This window comes from Musca autumnalis, unplaced genomic scaffold (assembly GCF_047663935.1).
Source record: "Musca autumnalis isolate F117 unplaced genomic scaffold, ASM4766393v1 scaffold_1, whole genome shotgun sequence".
NCBI classification, from domain to species: Eukaryota; Metazoa; Arthropoda; class Insecta; order Diptera; family Muscidae; genus Musca; species Musca autumnalis.
Window position 1 is genome coordinate 273495508 of NW_027411644.1, and position 21498 is coordinate 273517005.

Genomic DNA, 21498 nt, shown 5'->3' on the forward strand with positions numbered 1-21498 from the left:
GTGGCCAAGTATCCGCGTAAATGTACAAAACACATTTGCATTTGAAAAACGATAAGTTCTAGGACAGAGAAGCCATTACATAGTCGATACGTCCGAAGATTTGCTTTACCACCAATGAAACCGGGTAACGTAATTTGGTGACTATGTGGGTTCGAGTCCTTGGCTTTCCTTTTTCACTTGCAAATAATTTCCGATCATCAAGCTTAACTCTAAACGAGAAAATTAATAAAAAATCATTAAAAATGATCTTCGCCCTAACAGGCAAAATTTCAAAAAATAAAAAACAGGCTGAGCCCGGCTGGGATTTGAACCCACGTCCTTGAAAACATATCAAAAAATGTTGTCACGGCATGTTAGCGTTCAAAGCCAAAACTCATAACTTCAAAGGCAGCGCAAAAAAAAGCGTTTGTCGTGAAGAAAGTACATTTCTCTGGCCAAGTATCCGCGTAAATGTATAAAACACATTTGCATTTGAAAAACGATAAGTTATACATAGACGATACGTCCGAAGATTTGCTTTACCACCAATGAAACCAGGTAACGTAATTTGGTGACTATGTGGGTTCGAGTCCTTGGCTTTCCTTTTTCACTTGCAAATAATTTCCGATCATCAAGCTTAACTCTAAACGAGAAAATTAATAAAAAAAACAAAACTTTTTGTTAAAATATTATCTATATATATAAATGAGCTTGGTGATAAGTGATTGACTGACTGACTGACTCATCATCAACGCCCAGCCAAAACGGCTAAAGCTAGGAGCTTGAAATTTTACCAGTGGGTCACTGTTGATGCAAGTGTGCGAGATAAGGCCGGGTTTTAGAAAATTCGTCCTGGAACCACAAAAAATAACAACAACAAAAATCCTTGTTTTTCATTATTATTACGTACTTATTCACTTAGTTGGCCCTCTGCAAGACATGTGTCAAATTAACAATGCTATAACTTCATGATACCGTAAACGATCACACATAATTTCAAATTTTGTAGTTTACTTCTAGGCGCACTTATTTTATCGTAAACCACTAAATAATAGAAAGACAAGACATTTGTTATCTTCCATTGCAACAGATGTCGCAGTTGTTGATAATGCTACAAGCATCAATTACGCAAAAAATATAAACCGATCCTGATTTAGTTTTCACATAACAGGTGTCGCACAAAAGATTTTCATTCGTTAAAATACAGTTAGAAAAGATGATTACAAACGATGCATTTGTAAAAATTTTGATTTTCAATTTAAAATTAAAACAAAAATTCTTTCAATAAGTGATGTTGGGTTTGTTGAACAAATGAGTTGCTGTTGAAGACAACATTAGGGGAATAAATTCAGAAATCGGCCAGAAATAACAACAACTAAAAACTGTATGGATCTCACTTTTTGGTAATAACTAAATGTTTGCAAATCAATGAAAGTGCAATAAAATTGTGCATATTACCACGATTTATTTGCAATTAAGACTTTTATCGTATATGGAGATGTACAGTTATAACTATTCAATTTCAAAATCTGTAATATGAAGAAATCGCTAAATAATTAATGAAATCAATAATAGGCCCCAGGAATATAGGAATATAGGAATTTGGTATTGAAATCAAGGTTGGGAAGTGGTGCTTCTAAAAGGAAATGGTTTGCAAAATTACCAATCATGTAAAGAGCTGGAAACCTGAAATTTGGAATTAAGGTTACTGCTGTAGTGTAGGATTGAGATATGAGGGTAGTTTTGGAAATTCGTGCTTATGTGTACGAAAAGTACTAAATAGTACTAAATTTGGTACAATAGGAATTTGGGTGAACGGATAGAGCTGGAATCCTGATATTTGGAATTGAGATTACTGTTGGAGTGTAGGATTGAAGAACTTTTGGAAATTCGTACTTATGTGTATGAAAAGTACTAAATGGTACTAAATTTGATACAATGGGGATTTGGGTAAACGGATAAAGCTGGAAACCTGAAATTTGGAATTAATATTACTGTTGAAGTGTAGGATTGAGATATGAGGGTGGTTTTGGAAATTAGTACTTATGTGTACGGAAAGTACTAAATGGAACTAAATTTTGTATAATGGGGATTTGGGTGAAGGGATAGCGCTGGAATCTCTAAATTTGGAACTGAGATTACTGGTGGAGTTTAGTATTGTGGAAGTTTTGGAAATTCGTACATAGGGTACGAAAAATACTAAATAGCACTAAATTTGGTACAGTTTCGATTTGGGTAAACGGATAGAGCTTGATTCCTCAAATTTGGACTGAGGATCACTGATGAAAAGTTAGAAAGATGCACCAAAGGGTTTTTGGAAACTTGAGTGTACGAAAAGTACTAAATGGTACTAAATTTAGTACAATTTGGATTTGGGTGAACGTATGTATGTAGCTGAAATTTGGACTTAAGATTACTGTGAAGTGTAGGACTGAGATATGAGGGTGGTTTTGGAAATTCGTACTTATGTGTTCGAAAAGTACTAAATTTGGTACAATAGGGATTCGAGTGAACGGACAGAGCTGGAATCCTGAAATTTGAAATTGAGATTACTGTTGGAGCATAGGATTGGGGAAATTTTGGAAATTCGTATTTATGTGTACGAAAAGTACTAAATGGTACTAAATTTGTTACAATTTGGATTTGGGTGAACGGATAGAACTGGAATCCTAAATTTTAAGTATTTTAATTTTATTTATTTTAATTTAAAGTATGAATTTTTGTAAACGAAAAGAGTTAGAATTTGCAACTCGTTCGCGGTAGGCTATAGAGGTAGAATTTGGATTTGGGTGACGGATAGTGTTTGAGTCCTGAAATTTGAAATTAGGATTACTATTGGAGTGTAGGACTGAGGTAGTAAGGGTACGAAAAGTACTAAGTGGTACTACCTGTGGTACAATTTGGATTTGGGGGAACGGATTGAGCTGGAATCCTGGAATTTGGTCAGACTGCTGTTGGAGTATAGGATTGAGATGGAAGTAGTTTTTGAAATTCGTACTTATGGGTATGAAATGTACCAAATGGTACAACTTGGATTTGAGTGCACGGATAGCGCTGGAATCCTGTTATTTGGAATTGTGGTTACTGTTGAAGTGAAGGATTAAGGTTGTTTTGGAAAATCGAATTGTACAGAATTTGGTATAATTTGTTTTTGTGTAAAGGGGTTTTTGGAAATTCGTCGTAGAAAGGTATGAAAAGTGCTAAAGTGTACTAAATATGGAATCCATTGTATTAGGCAAACGCGAAGAGCTAGAAATCTGAAATTTTGAACGAATGGTCATTGATGGAGAGTTAGGAAGATGTACCAAAGGGTATTTAGAAACTCGACCTATAAGTGTACGAAAAGTACTAAAAGTTTCTAAATTTGGTACCAATTGCATATTTTTAATGGATAAAGCTAGAATCTTCAAATTTGGTATGGGAATCAAGGTTGGGAAATGGCGTTGAAATAAGGAAATGGTTTTGGAAGTTCGTATTTACGATTACGAGCAGTACTAAATTTGGATTTGGGTGAACGGATAGAGCTGGAATCCTAAAGTTTTGAATTAAGATTACTGTAGGGGTGTAGGATTGAGATAGTTTTGGAAATTCGTACCTTTGGGTACGAAATGTACTAAATGGTACTAAATTTGGTACAATTTGGATTTGGATGAACGGATAGAGCTGGAATTCTGAAATTTGGAACTAAGATTACTGAGGTAGTTTTGGAAATTCGTACTTATGGGTACAGAAAGCACTAAATTTGGTACAATTTGAATTTTAGTAAACGGATAGTGTTGGAATTAGGAATTAAGATTACTGTAGGAGTGTAGTATTGAGGAAATTTTGAAAAGTCGTACGTATGGGTAAGAGAAGTACTAAATGGTACTAAATATGGTACAATATGGATTTGGGTGAACGGGTAGAGCTGGAATCCTGAAATTTTTGTTTGGGAAAGAAAGAAGATTGTTTTGAAAAAGCAAACTTATGGTTACGAAAAGCACTAAATGGTACTAAATTTAGTACAATTTGTATGTAGGTGAACGGATAGCTGTGGAATCCTGCAATTTGAAAGTATGATTATTGTAGCCCTGTTGCGTTGAGGAAGTTTTGAAAATTGGTACGAAAATTATAAATTGTTCTAAATTTAGTACAATTTTAATTTGGTTTAACGGATAGAGTTTGAATCCTGAAATTTTGAAGTAAGATTACTACTAAAGTGAAGGATTGAGGTAGTTTTGGAATATCTTACTTATGGGTACGAAGAGTTCGACTTGATACTAAGTTTGGTACAATTTGGAATTGGACGAACGGATACAGCTGGAATCTTGAGATTTGGAATTACTGTAATTATTATGGAATTTACTGTAATTATTTGGTATTAATGTCCGTGTATGGCTGAGATATGTCGTCGAAATACGTACCATAAGTATACGAAAATTACTTAATGGTACTCAATTGGTACTCCACTGTCCCTGGAATTTTTATTTTTTGGAGTTAGGGTGTGTATTGGTGTGCAACGTTGATCTCGCTGTTAATGTGTAAGGGTGAGATACGGCTGATCTTTTTGAAAATCGAACTTAAGGGGTACGTACAGTACTAAGATAAAAATAAATATTGATTAAAATTGGTATTAGTGCGACCAAATTTTCAGTGTTTGTCATTTGTTTATTTGTTTTTTATATCCTTTCCGCATACACAGTAGCGGGCATTTTGCTAGTTCCATATATTTTTTTGTTTCGATTAGAAAAATTAGAAAAAAATCATACACTTGTATCATGTTGCCCATGGAGTATTCTGTTATTCTTTCTCTGGGCATAGTTCCATAAAAGGTTAAGCCAGAAATTGGAAGGGAACATAAAAAAACTTTTTGTCTTCAACCCATATTTACCCATTTTGCTACAGTGATGCCAACACAGCTTCCACGAAAGTTAATTTTAATGGTCGAATTTCAGTCATACTTCATAGAATATCTTAACAGTTCGCGAATTCTGAAAGGGTGAAACTAAGATTCATCGATTGTCAAACATGTTTGGTTTTTAACATATGTATGTATTTACAGTGACATGAGTTTGAAATAACCTTTAATATGTACATATACATTTTACATTTGTTGGTGAGGTCCCATTTAGATACACAGATGGTTCTATGTTATTGAACCGAAAATACAATCGGAATGCAAAGGACAAGAATTCCTTTGTAGAGCTTCGTGGAAAATATTATTTTGAACCTTTTTTGGCGTTTCCATTTGCCTTATACGTTTTCATCGTAAAAATCGACACTGAAATAGGATTTCACAGTCATGTATTGTGAAAAAATGAAAATACAAAAGGATGTTGTAAAAATAACTTTCTAGTTTTTATGCTTACAGTATACAAAAAACCTTTAGCCACATAAATATCTATGCACACTAGGGGTATAACCAAAAAAATACCACGCGATTATTAAAGCCCTTTTGATATTTTTCTTTATTAAAAAATTTAAATTTGCTTTGTTTGAATAAATATTTATAGAAAACAAGGACAATTCTCACAGGCAAATTCATTAAAAACAGTCTGTAACGTTCGCTAATTCGTTGCAAATGACCACCAATATAAACATGAAATTCAATGTATTTCTTAGGTCTAACAGCTCAACTCGAAAGAGAATTAACTAAATATCACTATAAATGACCCTAATAAGGCAAAAATAAAAAATAATTTCAGCATGAGCCAGGCTGGGATTCAAACCTGGGTCTCCGACAACTGAGTGTCAAGGTTGCCGGCGTCTTAGCGTTCTGAGCCATCATCAACTTGTCAAAACTTGAGTAGACAATAATTGATGATCAAAAATCTTCTGATATAGAAGAGCAATTACTTAATTTCGTAGGAATAAAACTTACCATAGTATTTGTGAACATTGAAAAATGGGATTACCAAGCAGGAATATAGGAAAAGTATGGAGTTTCAATTAACTGACATAATTTCGCATATGCATTTATCTAATGAAGTGCGATATATATACTAGTTACCAAGCTTTGCCTTCGTCTGCCACAAAAAACAACATCCTAATATTCCTGAAGATCGGCTTAACCACCCGTGAAACGTAGCGTAATGGTTTGATGCGTGTGTCTTCGGTAGGCTCCTAATTTTTCAATGTATCTCTTAGGTCTAACAGCTCAACTCGAAAGAGAATTGATTAAATAAAAATCGCGAGTTTATAAAAAAAACAAAATGGCAATATTGTCAAAAGTTCCTAATATGCTCTGAAATGCCGCGATTTGATAACAAATTGGTCCAGAATGGTTTGACATTGATTTTAAGTTAGACTTAAAAAAATACAAATTTTAATAAAAAGCGAATATGTCATTATAACAAATGAAATTAAATAATGCATTTGGTTCGGGAACTTTTTTCGCAGTAGGTTTTCATGCTCTACACGGCTATGCGGTGGTATTTTTGATATTTGATATTTTTAAAAAAAAACCAGTAAGGAAAGGATCATAGTCGGGCGGGGCCGACTATATGATACCCTACACCACTGTGAATATGTAAAATATAGGAGATATGTATCAATTTGAACTGATTTATATACATATATATACACATCCCAAATTTCATCAAAATTAGACAGAGCGAGCGAAAATATACATATGAGCTATATCCAAATCTGAACCGATTTCGATATAAGTTGTTACACTTATTTCTAGAATAAATTCAGTCACACATTCCAAATTTCATCAAAATTGCACGTAAATAGCGTGTTTTCAGCAAATACGTCAAATCGGCCGAAAATATATTTGGGAGCTATATCCAAATATGAACCGATTTCGATGTAGTTTGGGACATTTATTTTGAGACCGAATTCAGTTACACATTCAAAATTTCATCAAAATCGGACGTATATAGCGTGTTTGGTGCAGCAAATACGCCAAATCGGCGGAAAAATATATGGGAGCTATATCCAAATCTGAACCGATTTCGATATAATTTGGTACATTTATTTATAGACCTAATAAATTTAAATGTCAAATTATAGCTACATCGGTCTGAAAATGTAGCTACAAACGTCAAAACACCGCAAATCGGGGGTACCGTTATATGGGGGCTATACCAAAACGTGGACCTATGTCCACAAGTTTGGTTATATAAGTTTATTGACACTTAAGAACCCTAAATGTCAAATTATACCTATATCGGTCTGAAAATGTAGCTAAAAACGTCAAAATACCGCAAATCGGAGGGTACTGTTATATGGGGGCTATACCAAAACGTGGACCTATGTCCACAACTTTTGTTATATAAGTTTATTTACACTTAAGAACCCTAAATGTCAAATTATACCTATATCGGTCTGAAAATGTAGCTAAAAACATCAAAACACCGTAAATCGGGGGGCACCGTTATATGGGGGCTATACCAAAACGGGGACCTATGTCCACAACTTTTGTTATATAAGTTTATTGAAACTTAAGAACCCTAAATGTTAAATTATAGCTACATCGGTCTGAAAATGTAGCTAAAAACGTCAAAATACCGTAAATTGGGGGGTACCGTTATATGGGGGCTATATCAAAACGTGGACCTATGTCCACAACTTTTGTTATATAAGTTTATTGATACTTAAGAACCCTAAATGTCAAGTTATAGCTAAATCGGTCTGAAAATGTAGCTAAAAACGTCAAAATACCGCAAATCGGGGGGTACCATTATATGGGGGCTATACCAAAACGTGGACCTATGTCCACAAGTTTTGTTATATATGTTTATTGACACATAAGAACCCTAAATGTCAAATTATAGCCAAATCGGTCTGAAAATGTAGCTGAAAACGTCAAAATACCGTAAATCGGGGGGTACCGTTATATGGGGGCTATACCAAAACGTGGACCGATATATCCCATCTTCGAACTTGATCTTCCGACGGCTAAAAAAATGGTATTCCCCAATTTTCAGCGAAATCGGTCAACAAATGCGACCTGTATGTTGCGAACGGACGGACGGACGGACGGACGGACGGACATGCATAAATCGACTCAGAAAGTGATTCTATGTATATCCCTAGAAGGAACTATGGGTCTATCTCGCTTCCTTTTGTATGTTATATACAAATGCACTAACACATAATACCCCTTACCACATAGTGGTGTAGGGTATAATTATAACCCTAATGCACACCTCAAACAAGTGGAAAGTTCCGCACAACAAGTTTGTTTAGAAAAGAAACAAGGCTTTTGTACAAGAAATGTGTCATTTTTAAATTGGTTACAATAACAGATAACAAGTTAATGAAATACCATTGACACTCCCCAGACTTGTCATATCTCACCCATATAGTAACTAGTTACAGTTCTCATTATTTTTGTTGTTGTTACGGCAATCCACACCACGATTAGGTTGCCACCGGCTGCCACAATGACCATGACACCTCAAAAGATACTCCACGGGACTTGGCGACACCATGGAAGTATGAAGAAAATTTTACTGCAAGAAGAAGAAATAACAAGAGTGTGAGAACAAGAAAAATATTACCATATTGTCACCATAAAAGCCAAACGTCGTAACTAACAAAATATTAATTTTACAGGAGAAGCAAAAAACGTTATAAAATGAAAAACGGTTTTACGGAATGTTAATACTATGAATGCGAGTATATGGGATATTATCAATAACATACGAATGGGAGGAAGTAATGAAACTAAAACCGCGGAAACGCTTGGTTTTGGGATCCGTCATAACAACAAAATCTTCAATGTTATCCCATTTTCCGAAATGTCTTTTATTGACAAGGATTGTTATTTTTTAATGTAGAAGCTTGCAAGAGCATGTTTTTAGTCTTATGTATTAGATTCAATCAAATACTAATTTTGACTTTTTTGGAGATACGAATTCGGGCATTTATGGTTCAAAACTGAAGATAATCATGTAATGCTTCTTGCCATGAGTGATTATTTTTCAGTGTGTTACTGTGTGTGTTTGAGTACGTTTATTTCTCCTCCTTACATAATTCTTCCACAAGGCAAATAAAACAAGACCAATCCGGAATGTAATACAACTTAATAAAGTATTCATTTCAATTGTGAGCCTTACTCTTGAAATGTTATTTTTGCATTTAAACAAATTCGACCCAAGTTAGTCAGCAAGTAAATTTGTAATGTAACTTTTCATCAAATACCAGAAGGGCTTCAGTTGAAATATTTGAAACTTTAGAAATTTTTCTCAATAATCTTCTTAAACATTTATGTTAAATAAGATATTTTCACAATGGCAACGTTAAGGATTTATTTTGTAATTGAAGTTTTTTTTTTCAGGGAATAAATGGGCGAGTTGATTAAACGAGCGACTTTGTTGAACCGGAAAAAACGTTCGTTTATAAACTATAACAAAGCCAGCTGGCCTGACATTATGAATCAAATTCAAAGATGATGCCATCAGTCAGTTGCCGCCCTATCATGTGGTGGAAAGGCTGATAATTACTTCTGATCGATAGTACTCCCGGAAACAATACGTTTTGTTACATAATTCCCAACTGGGGGCCCAATTTCCCAACACAGGCATCCTGTTTAGCCGAGCAAAGGGATTTGTTACACCAGATGACTGAACAATTCCAACCCTGCCGGAGGAACTTAACAACGTCGTAATCCAGCACCGAAGGGAACTATGGTTGAGGTTCTAAAATGTAAAATCCAGAAACGGAACAAAATGCTCCAAGCTATCTCGGGGAGGGTAAAGATAAGAATCAGTTCTTGGCAACACTGCGCCCGTATGGACTTCCTTCGTACTCGAAACCCAATGGAGGGGGTTGCAGAGAACGCAAAATTATGCCATGCGAACCGTAACCGGATGTTACCAGTTGACGAGTGTGGATCATCTGCATCAAGAGGCAGAGATACTGTCAATGCGGCAACATAAAGTGTTGCTGCTAAAACGACAGCGGGCATGACATCTATCCACCCATTCTATCCAACACATCGTGATTCAAGATTCATCCCCTAGACATATCTCGAAGGGCATCAAGTAGTAAAGCCCCGACATCCAGGACGTCATACCATCGGATATCAACTTTTTGTGGCTGGCTGCTTCGCTTAAGCTTGTTCATATTAAATATGTCCCGCAAGCTGTAAACGAGCATGAACCAAATCGTGTACTCAATTGGCAACCACCAGCGGTTGTAAAAGTAGAACGATCCTTGTCCAATATAACCATAATCATCCAATATGAGGTTAGTTAGGAAGGTCAATGATTCTCAACAGGAGTTTAAGATATCTGCCCTCAATGCAGACAAATACCGCACGGTACGGACCACCACCTATTCGCATGTCCACCATAATCCACAGACATCCGCTCCGTAGATCTGTGATTTTTCTGCAATTTTTCTACAGCTGTCAATTTAATCTCAACAGCATAATCCCAATTAATCCTAATGCACTCCTCCACATACATCTCTCCAGAAATATCATTTTAATAGGCGACATTTGGAATTTACACCGTAATTATTTAGATTCTCTTGGAATAGGTATCTCAAGCTGCAGGCGTTACCATTCCACAGAGAGATCAAATTTATAAAATCTACACGGATGGAGGTTTTTAGAACTGCCCTGCCAAAAACTACCTGCATTGGTAAACCTGGACCTCACATTTGGAGCCCATATCTATATATAAATATACTATTAAGAGACGTTGCGTTATATTACTAGGGTCACCAAAAACCTTATGGCCTAGGCAACACGCAGTGTCGCCAGGCGTCATTTGACATTATATTTTGAAAGTTTTACAGTTTTTAGCCTAAGAGCATGATGCAAGAAAGAAGGTGATACAATAATACCAACTGATGTCTTCATTTGCTGTCAAAACATATTTTTAATCAAAAATAAATAACAAATATATCTCCTCTATAAAGAATATCTGTGTACAACATTTTATTTACGCTTTGGGAAGATTATTTTACCGTTTTCTTCCACCTTTTGTGGATATTTCGCGCAAAAAAATGTTGACAGCAAGTGAGGACTACGGTCTGAATTCGCCTTTTGGATCACCTTGTTAAATTTGCTTTGCCTAAGAGTTTGACATACGAGCATATGTTGGGTTTTTTACAGTGGCTTGATTAAGACACCTCTAAAACATGGTTTTTGAATGTTTTACAGCATCCGTTTACACGTTTTCGGGTTTATACGCATAGTTCCATGATTCCATAAACGCAATTTTATGTCCAGAGTATAGTACAGCGGACTTCACCGTTGCAAAAGTGGAACTGGACAATGGCAAGCAGTTCTTTATTGCCTCTTGCTACATGGCCCACTCAAGGGAAGCCCCACCAAGCGAGGTCTGTAGCGCCATGGAGGCCATACACCCACTCAACACCATCATCATTGGCTGCGATGCAAACGCAAGGCATTCCCTATGGGGCAGAACAGAAACGAACGACAGAGGTGAGTCAGTTCTAGACTTCATTAATACTAACAATCTTACCATATTTAATAGAGGTACTAACCCAACTTTTGTATTTCCAAGCTCGGATAACTTTAGTGGGTGGCAGGAGGTCATTGACCTCACACTGGTATCTGATAAACGTAATCTAGAAATAGCTAACTGGATAGTATCCGATAAAAAATCGTTCTCAGATCACAATTGGATACTATTCAATATATCAGAAAAAGCAACGTCAATTAAATGCTTTCGCAACCCGAAAAGAACGAACTGGCAGAAGTTCAATAGGGTTTTGCGCGACAAACTACCCAGCATTCCACACAAAAGCGATACTACGGCGGGTATAGATAAAGCTGTATCTATTTTGGAGAAATCTCTAGATACAGCTTTTAAAGTATCATGTCCTAAGACGCGGTCGAAAAAGAACTATCCACCATGGTGAACATCCGAGCTCTCTAAACTGCGTAAACAGTCACGGAAAGCTTTCAACGACAGCTACCAAAGCGGATCCTGGCAGCTATACAAGGATAAGCTAAAGGAGTACGAAAGGCCATAGCCAAAGCGAAAAAGCAATCATGGATTGAATTTTGCGGAGCACTAGACAGCACCAAAGATACAGCCAGACTAAGCAAAGTTAATGCAAAAGGACACTCGAATCCCACATATATAAAGAGAAACAACGGCACATGGTCTGATAACTCAGCCGAATCTCTTGAAATTCTGTTTACGACGCATTTCCCTGGCTGCTCTGATAGAATAAGCGAAGTGCAATCCAATACTAACACAGATATACACGATACTGAGGTCGATAAGATAATAAGTCCGAGTAAAGTTACATGGGCTATTAACAGCTTCTCTCCCTACAAATCTCCGGGGCCAGATGGTATCATAACAAAAATGCTGCAAAGTACGGAGACCATAATAAATCCTTGGCTAGTGTACATTTGTAGTAGATGTATATCCCTTAACTACGTTGCTGCGAGTTCGAGACAGGTCAAAGTTGTCTTCATACCCAAAGCAGGAAAACGTAGTCATGAAAATGCTAAAGACTTCAGACCCATAAGCTTTTCATCATTTCTACTTAAGACGCTCGAAAGACTCATCGGCGTGCATATTCGAGAAAAGATGTGCATATTCGAGAAAAGATACAATAAATCTTTCAGTCAACACGCCTACATAAAGGGACGCTCGACAGATACAGCCCTACACGAAGTCGTTAGGACTATCGAGAAATCCTTAGAACATAAACAATACACCTTGGCTGTTTTTCTGGATATAGAAGGTGCCTTCAATAATGTCAGTACAACAGCAATAAAACCATTGGAATCATTCATCAGTAGCTGGATAACCACCATGCTGCAAAATAGAGTTATTACTGCCTCACTAGGAAACAGTACGATGTCAAAGCACGTAAACAGAGGAACTCCACAGGGAGGAGTTATATCCCCACTGCTTTGGCTCCTTGTCATTAACGAAATCCTTATCAAACTGGACAATATGGGAATAAGGTGGTTGCTTATGCGGACGATGTGGTAATACTCGTCTCTGGTTTGTTCCCATCCGTGATAAGTGACATCATGAACGGGGCCCTGAAATCACTAGATACTTGGGCCACAGGCTGTGGACTGGGTGTGAATCCAGGGAAAACTGAGATGTTACTATTCACCACAAAGACCAAATATTCAATACCCAATCTACCACGACTAAGAGGTCAAGAAATACCCCTATCAGATCACGCCAAGTACCTGGGGGTCATCCTAGATTCAAAGCAATCATGGAAACGTAACATGGAACATCGTGCTCACAAAGCAACCGTTGCATACTACACGTGTTGCAAAATGTTTGGGAGCCGTTGGGGCCTTAAACCTAAAATGGTGTTATGGATGTACACCAGTATAATAAGACCAATTCTCACATATGGAGCACTAGTATGGTGGCCAGCAGTGGAAAAGAAAACAGAAAAAAAAGAAAACAGAAAAAATTATATAGTATACAAAGATCAGATTGCATCGGGCTGACAAGGGCAATTCGGATTGTCCGGCTGAAGCCCTCTGTTTTTGAGTATTTTTTGTGGTTTACACCTTGTAGTTTTTCGTCACTCGTTTGTTTATACCCTCAGCATTTATGCTAATGAAGGTACATACACTTTCATACGGGCAAAATGTGCCTCATCGAAATAATGGTTTTAGACCCCAAGTATGTTTGAGCGAAATCCGTTTCAGACAATTTGGAGTCGATTTAGCAATGTCCGGCCGTCCGTTGGGTAACGTAATATTTTGTCTAAAGTTAGTTTAAGTCCGAAGATAGACCATATCGGTCCACTCCTTCGGGTACCTCCCCCACAAAAGTTCGAAAATGTTCGGAAAATTTGTGTGCACGATAACTTTTGAAGAGAGTAACCGATTTAGTCCATATTTTCCACATCCAAAAATTTCTACCAGACTAAGGTTCCAATGTGGTCTAAATCGGTTCACGCCTTCGGGAACCTCCCACACAAAATTTCGGAAAAGTTAAGATTAGGACCAGCCCTAGAATCGCTTTGATTTTTATTCTAAAAACTTGTATTTGCTGCCCCCAATACGATGGTACAAGTTTCAACAAGGGCAAACCCATACTTCCTGACAAAATAGCCTTTAAGTTACAAAAAAACCTCTATGACACCGTGTGTAGGGGTTGGAGCGCAAGATAACTCTCGAACGGATCTACCGGTTCGGTCCAACATTTGGCCTTCGTAATATTTTGCCCAAACTTAGTTTTAGTTTGAAGATAAGCCATATCAGTCCACTCCTTCAGGTACCTCCCCCACAGAAGTTCAAAAATGTTCGGAAAAATTGGGCGCACGATGACTCTTGAGTGGAGTGACCGATTTGGTCCATACTTTACACATCCTAATATATCTACCAGATATAGATCAGGTTCGAATATGGACTATATTTGTCCTCTAATTCGGGTACCTCCCACAAAAAATGTCGGATAAGTTCACTTTAAGACCTGCTCTCGAATCACTTTGATTTTTGTTGAAGCAACTTGCATTCACTGACCCCCTTTACCATGGTACAAGTTTTTTCAAGGGCAAGTAAATACTTTCTGTGAAAACAGCCCAATAATTGTAAAAATCCCTATAACGCCATGTGTAGTGGCTGGAGCGCACTATAGCACTCGAACTGGTCAACCGATTTGGTCCGAAATTTGGCCTTCGTCATATTTTGTCGAAAATTAGTTTCAGTTCAGATGGGCAATACCGGTCTACAACTTCCGGTACTTTCCCCAATATTTAAAAAATATCACTAAAATGGTATGCACGGGGTAATCAATATGGTCCAAATTTTGGATCTTCTAATATATTGTACAAATTTAGTTTAACATCTAAAATGATTCATATTGGTCCTCTTCTTAAGCTACCTCCCCTGCAAAAGTTCAAAATTTTTGTTTAAGTGCAGTTTAGGGTCTGCTCGAAGATCCTTTGCAAACGTATACCGATCCTATTTGTTGTGATCCTGTTTACAGCGATATTATGTTTTCTGTTAACAAGTTCATGCTTCCTGGCATACTAGTCCAAATATTATACGATGACCCACTAAAATGACTAGTGTGTGTGATGTCTATCGAAAAGGTATGACTCCCAAAATTAGATTCACTTTCATAATGGACTATGTCGGTCCATTCCTTTAAGTGCCTACTCCGCAACACTTTTGAACTTTAATCCTAATTCACATTTTTGTCTGTAAGTTCAAATGTTCAAAAAGGGCCACAAAATTCTGAAAAGACCATAAATACATTCGACATGTCCATAAATGAAATTTTCAGTTCACATAGGCTGAGGGTATATCTCTGTCGGCAAAGCCGACTGATACTCTTTTACTTGTTTTCATTAAATTTTGTATGCAAAATAAATTTAGTGGAATTTTATCAAGCGGAAAAATACATGCATTTTACAAAATAATTATTTTTTACATTTCAATGTGATTATTTTTTAATGCAGTAAGCTAACTGAAAGGTGGAGGGCACGCATCCACGAAACCACAAAAACCACTGAATTTACTAATTAAAAATGATGAAATTGTAGAAACATCAACATTTTTTATGTTTTTGTATTTTTCTGTGTTGCACAGCTTTAGCGGTATCAATGCCAGCAATTTCCCTTGGAGCTAATTCAAAATGTATATCAAATACCACTGAAATCGTGATTATGATTTCATCGGTAGTGGTTAACAACTGTTGACATTTTGAGACAAATTGGTTTCAACGCAAAAATATATTTATGTGTGAATAGGGGTTTGTTGCAGTGCTACCCCAGTCGAAATCTTATCAAAGTCGAGAAACGGACCAGTGTGCGTATGATTTTTATAATGCATGTACAAACATTGTGTATACGAGTTGTGGGCTTTGCCATTTTTTTTCTAGCCATGTTCCACAAAGTGTGCCACCGTGGTGCAATGGTATGCACACCCACCTTACACGTTAAAGGTCGTAGGTTGGATTTTCCGGCCAGGCAACATCAAACATTTTTCAACGGTTGAAAAATGCCCCTCAGTATTGATGGCGACATTTCCTGAGTATTTCAGCCATGTAAAATATGTATTTCGAATTTAACAAATCAGTTTTTGTGTACGTACATGAATGTACATGTATTTGGTAGTTATATATATTTGGTCGTTATAGTAGTTATCATACGTATATTTTTGTACAAATCTAATTTTTCTTTTCTAAAAACTGCAATTTACGGCTTATATTTTTGAGTAAGACACAAAATTATAACACAAATCCAGAGTGCTGAAATTAAGTGAAATTATTACTTCCCAGCAAAGCAAATTGGAAGTAGTGCAATGTAGGCTAGTTCTTTCACGGCATGACCACTCCATTACTTCTATTTTAACCGGATGCGATCCAATGAATTACATCCTTTCCTCACATTTTAACTGCATCTGGATGCAGTTCAATCGGAGTCGTGAGAAAGTCACTCCAATTCCTTACATTGTAACAGCATTGGGATGCTGGATCCAACGATTGAAATCCATTTCTCACATTTAAATTGCATCCGGGTGCAGTTCAAAGGAAGTCGTGAAAAACGCACTCCGTTGATACATTTTACAAGCAGTTGCTTAGTGATCCCTAGGAAGCAATCCAATTTGTAGATACCTACAACTACAGAATTTTTTCAAAGGTAGAAAAAGTGTGTATTAATTTCTAAAATGTTTATATAAAATAAAAAATACATCCAAGAGTTGAGAACATTTTTACGGTAACGCACGAGAAAAAAATTTCCTAATGCTGTGCTGTTGGAGTACTTGTCGAAATATCAACTGGTGATGGGTGACGTAGGGGATGGAAGATACCACGGACGGTCCTGAGAGGCTTAAGGATGGCAAAGCCATTTTGGTCCCTCTTTCATCTCAAGTGGACACTGACTTCCCCGTGGTGTCACCTGGGGGACTGCCTTTAGCACCCGTTAAAGGTAGTGAGCCACCCATAAGAACGTTAAAAATTTGGGTTTGGGCATCGTGTTAGTAACCCTCCCCTAGAAAAAACGGCCTACTATGAAAAAACGAAGGAAAAGAAAAACAAATCCCTCAAAAGTAGACAAACCCCGCAAACGTTTTAAGGACCATGATCTGCGAATCTGCACCTGGAATGTTCGCACTCTTTATATAGAAGGTGCAGTTTACGCATTGGCAGATGTACTTGAAAAGTACAAGGCCGACAATACTGCCATATCGGAAATACGATGGAACGGGAAAGGCGTCACAACAACACCTAAAGGTGACACACTGTATTATAGCTGCCATGACACAAAGCATGAGTTTGGTTGCGGATTTGTAGTTGGTCGGAAGTTAAAACGTATGGTCTCCAACTCCAACCCAGTGAATGAAAAACTCGCTGCAATTCGATTAAAGCAAAATTCATCAACATCAGCTTTATTTGCGCTCATGCTCCCACTGAAGACGAGGACGAACAGACCAAAGATATATTTTACGAGCGCTTGCAAGAAACTTATGACCGTTGCCCTGCCCATGACATTAAAATTATGCTAGGCGATTTTAATAGGAGAATATTGAAAAAGTTGGCAACATTGTTTGAGTGCAGTAAACAAATTTTAATCGCTCCGTGAATAAAAATTAAATTGAAAATATCTTTAAAACTGAGAAGTTATTGGAGAATTTGATATTTTAAATTTAAAATTCATGTTAAATAGTGCTTGGATCTGATCAAGTATGACTTCAAGACGAAGTATTAAAAACAATAAAATAATTTGCACTAAATGCAACTTAGAAATTACTGAAGATGAAGATAACATTCAATGCGTTAAATGCAAGAAAAAATACCATGCTATGTGTACAAACCTTAACAAACGACAATACGAATATCTCTGTAAGCAAAAAACAGAAGAGTACCTCTGCGAAATGTGTGACAACAAAATAACCAAACACAACAACAATGGTGTGGAAGAAGAACTGGCTCTCATTAAAGCACAGTTGAAAAAACTAGATGAAATAACAAATTTAACTGAAACTATGAATTTCATGTCTAGCAAATTTGAGGAAATTCTTAGGGGAATTTCTGATAATAAGAAGAGGTTAGATATTATACAAAAAGAGAACAAGGTACTTAAAGAAGAGTTGGATTTGTTAAAGAACACCGTACAATTTTTAAATTAGCAGAGAGTTAAGAATGACTGCATTGTTACTGGTGTTAAACAAACTGATAATGTGTCAGCTGTGGATACTCTCTTGAATATAACAAGGGAAGCAGGAGTAAAAGTAAATGAAGATAGCATAAGTGATGCATACTTCTTAAATGGAAAAAACGCTAAAAGTGAGAAGAAGTCGTTAGTAGTAAAATTTGTGTCTACGACAGCGAAGAGCAAATTTATGTTGGGGGCCACCGTGGTGCAATGGTTAGCACGTCCGCCTTGCACTCAGAAGGTCTGCGGTTCGAATCCCAGGCCAAGCAACATCAAATTTTCAACGGTGGCAAAATTCCCCCTCAGTAATGCTGGCGACATTTCCTGAGTATTTAAGCCATGAAAAACTTCTCTACAAGTGGTGTCGTAAGGCACGCCGTTCGGACTCGGCAATAAAAAGTAGGTCCCATATCATTGAGCCAATATGAATCGGCGTGCACTCATTGATATGAGAGAAGTCTCCCTTGTCCCATCTGGGATGTTTGTGGAACAATTATATTATATATATATATATTATATATATATATAAAACCAAAACTACATGAAAAGGAAGAAACTAAGGCAGTTTTTGTTCATGATTACCTTAGCAGAGAAACAATGAATTTACTGAATTATGCCAAAGCACTTAAGAAAGTTGGATACCATGCTATATATGCATCCAATGGAAAGATTTTTGTGAAGAGAAGTGAGAAATCCAGACCCAGGATTGTAAAAAGTAATGATGATGTTGATGACTTGTTGTTAGAAACCACTACTAATCGCCCCAAAAAAACATTAAAACGTGTCATACCGGTAGAAGGCGATGATGATGATGAATCTGATAACTCGTATCAATCTCCTTCGTAAATACGAATATATATTTATATAGTTTTTGTTAACTTATTTTATAAACTTTAATGGTTTTCAATAAGTATTTTCATTCATTTGATATATTTAGAAACAGTATTAATGCTCGTTCAAACAACAACATAAATGTATTGTCGTGGAATGTAAGAAGCATGTCTTCATTATCGAAATTCAACAAATTTAAATCTCTAATCACACAGTTACCAAAATTGCCTGCAATTATTGCAGTCCAGGAAACGTGGTTTAGCCAAGATGTTGTTCAAATATATAACATTCCAGGTTATAATGTTGTCCATTGTTGCAGGAGTGATGGGTATGGTGGTACGTCGGTCTTTGTTAAAAATGATTTCAAATTCGTGGTTTTAGAGAACACAAGCAACAATTTTGTTGAGTCTATTGTATTAACGATTAATGATATTAAAGTTTTAGGTAAACCTATAGTTATTGCATCTTTTTACAGATCTCAAAAATGCAATGTTCTGAATTTTACGACATTTTTGGAGAATTTGATGTTGCTGAGCAATAGACATCCATGTATTATTGTTGGTGACACTAACATTAATATCTTGAATTCTGACTCTTTCCAAGAGATTAATAATCTACTTTTAAATTATGATTTCAATAATGTTCACAATTTGGTAACGAGGCCTCGAAGTGCAACATCCCTTGATCATGTATACAGCAACATTTTTGTATCTACTAGCGTTTATTCTGTGGAAAGTGAATTATCTGACCATAATGCAATCATAACAGAGATGAACATTAAAACAGAAACTCGTAATAGTTTGCAAAATTCTGTAAAAAAATGTGATTATGGAAAGCTAAACCAGTATTTAATAAAAGAAATTCCCAAATTGTCGCATTTAGGTGACCCTTCCATAGACACTGAGAATATTGTTTCATGCATTAATTCTGCGATTGACATATCTACAGTACATATGAGTCGTAGATCTAATATCCGCAACTTAGTTTCGCCTTGGGTAAATGAGAATCTACGGAAACTTATGTCTTATAAAGAAAGTTTGTTAAAAATGCGTAGAAAAACGAGAAATTCTATAGTTGAGGAAAAGTTACGACGAATAAGCAAAGTAATAAAGCAGGCAAACAGGGTTTTAATAAATAATTTTTATTCAAGTTCATTAGAAAAAATACAGGGTGATACTAGAAAGTCGTGGAGTTTTATAAATGACACTCTTGGACGGAAAAATAATGCCGCATAAACGTTGTTGACAGATTTGGAGAGCCTATAGAGGATGATAATCGTAAAGCAGAGATGCTTCAAACATATTTTTTTGGAATCAGTAGAAACCATTAAAAGTAAGATTGAACATTATCCTTCTGATAACATAAATTTCTTCCGAACTTTAACCACTTTCGGTTGTCAGTTGAATTTACAAAATACTTTTTGTGAGGAAGTTAAAAATATAATTGCAGTACTGAAAACAGACAAAAGTTGTGGCCATGATAATATTTATCCTAAGGTAATTTTATCTTGTGCCGACATTATTACTCCGCGGTTAGTAGCCATATTCAATGATATAATAAGGACAACAGAATATCCAAGCATATTAAAAATTCATAAGGTTATTCCTATACCGAAAGAAAAACAGGCCAACACTCTTGATAAATTTAGGCCTATTTCGGTTCTGTCTATAATTGATAATATATTTGAACGTGTATTACATAATCAGATTTTCAATTATTTATCAAACAATAACATGTTAAACCCATATCAATATGGATTTCGTCGGGGATGCGGTACTGAAGAAGCGGTGTTGAATGTCCAGAATTATATTTGTAAGGCTTTTGATATTGGCCATAAAGCTGTTGCAAGTGTTTTCTATGACCTCTCGAAAGCTTTTGATCTTGTAGATCATAAGTTATTGGCCAATAAACTAAGTTTTTATGGTATTTGTGGAAATTCTCTTTTATTGATAAAGAGTTAATTAGAGGACCGTAAACAGTTTGTCCAAGTTGGAGAGTGTCGCAGCAGATTGAGTGATGTTAAATATGGAGTGCCTAGAGTTTGGGAATTCCCGACTTTTTTTCATTCCCGGGAAATCGGGAATACAAATTTCTCATTCCCGGGAACCCGGGAATTCCCGGGACTATAAGAAATCGAGTTTGTGGGGCATAGACGTGACAGAGAGCAAACATAAAGAAATAAATACTCCTTATATGTATAGTTGTATAATTAGTTATCTCTTCGGAACAATATGGAACAATATTAACGACGATACGCCAAAATCTTGAAAGTACCAATACATCATATATGGTAGCTGTTCGAGCCAACCAATTTTTCCTGACTAATTTGCTGTTTCCCACGACCATCCTCGCAAAGGCTTCCTTCATATCAAAGATTGCTGTGCGACTCTATTTTTTAGGTCAATGATATTGGGAGTTCTTTTTATGGTTCGAAGGGCGTGTCGATCATAGATTAAATCTGTTGATAAAGGATTTTTACAGGGCTGACCTTTTGTGTACAAAGCTTCACAATTGCACTACGTTATTACTGACTTCCATTCCTAATATACACGATTTGCCACTTTTACATTATACATACAGTTTTTAATATTATATACAATTATTTTGGAGAAAACAACAATT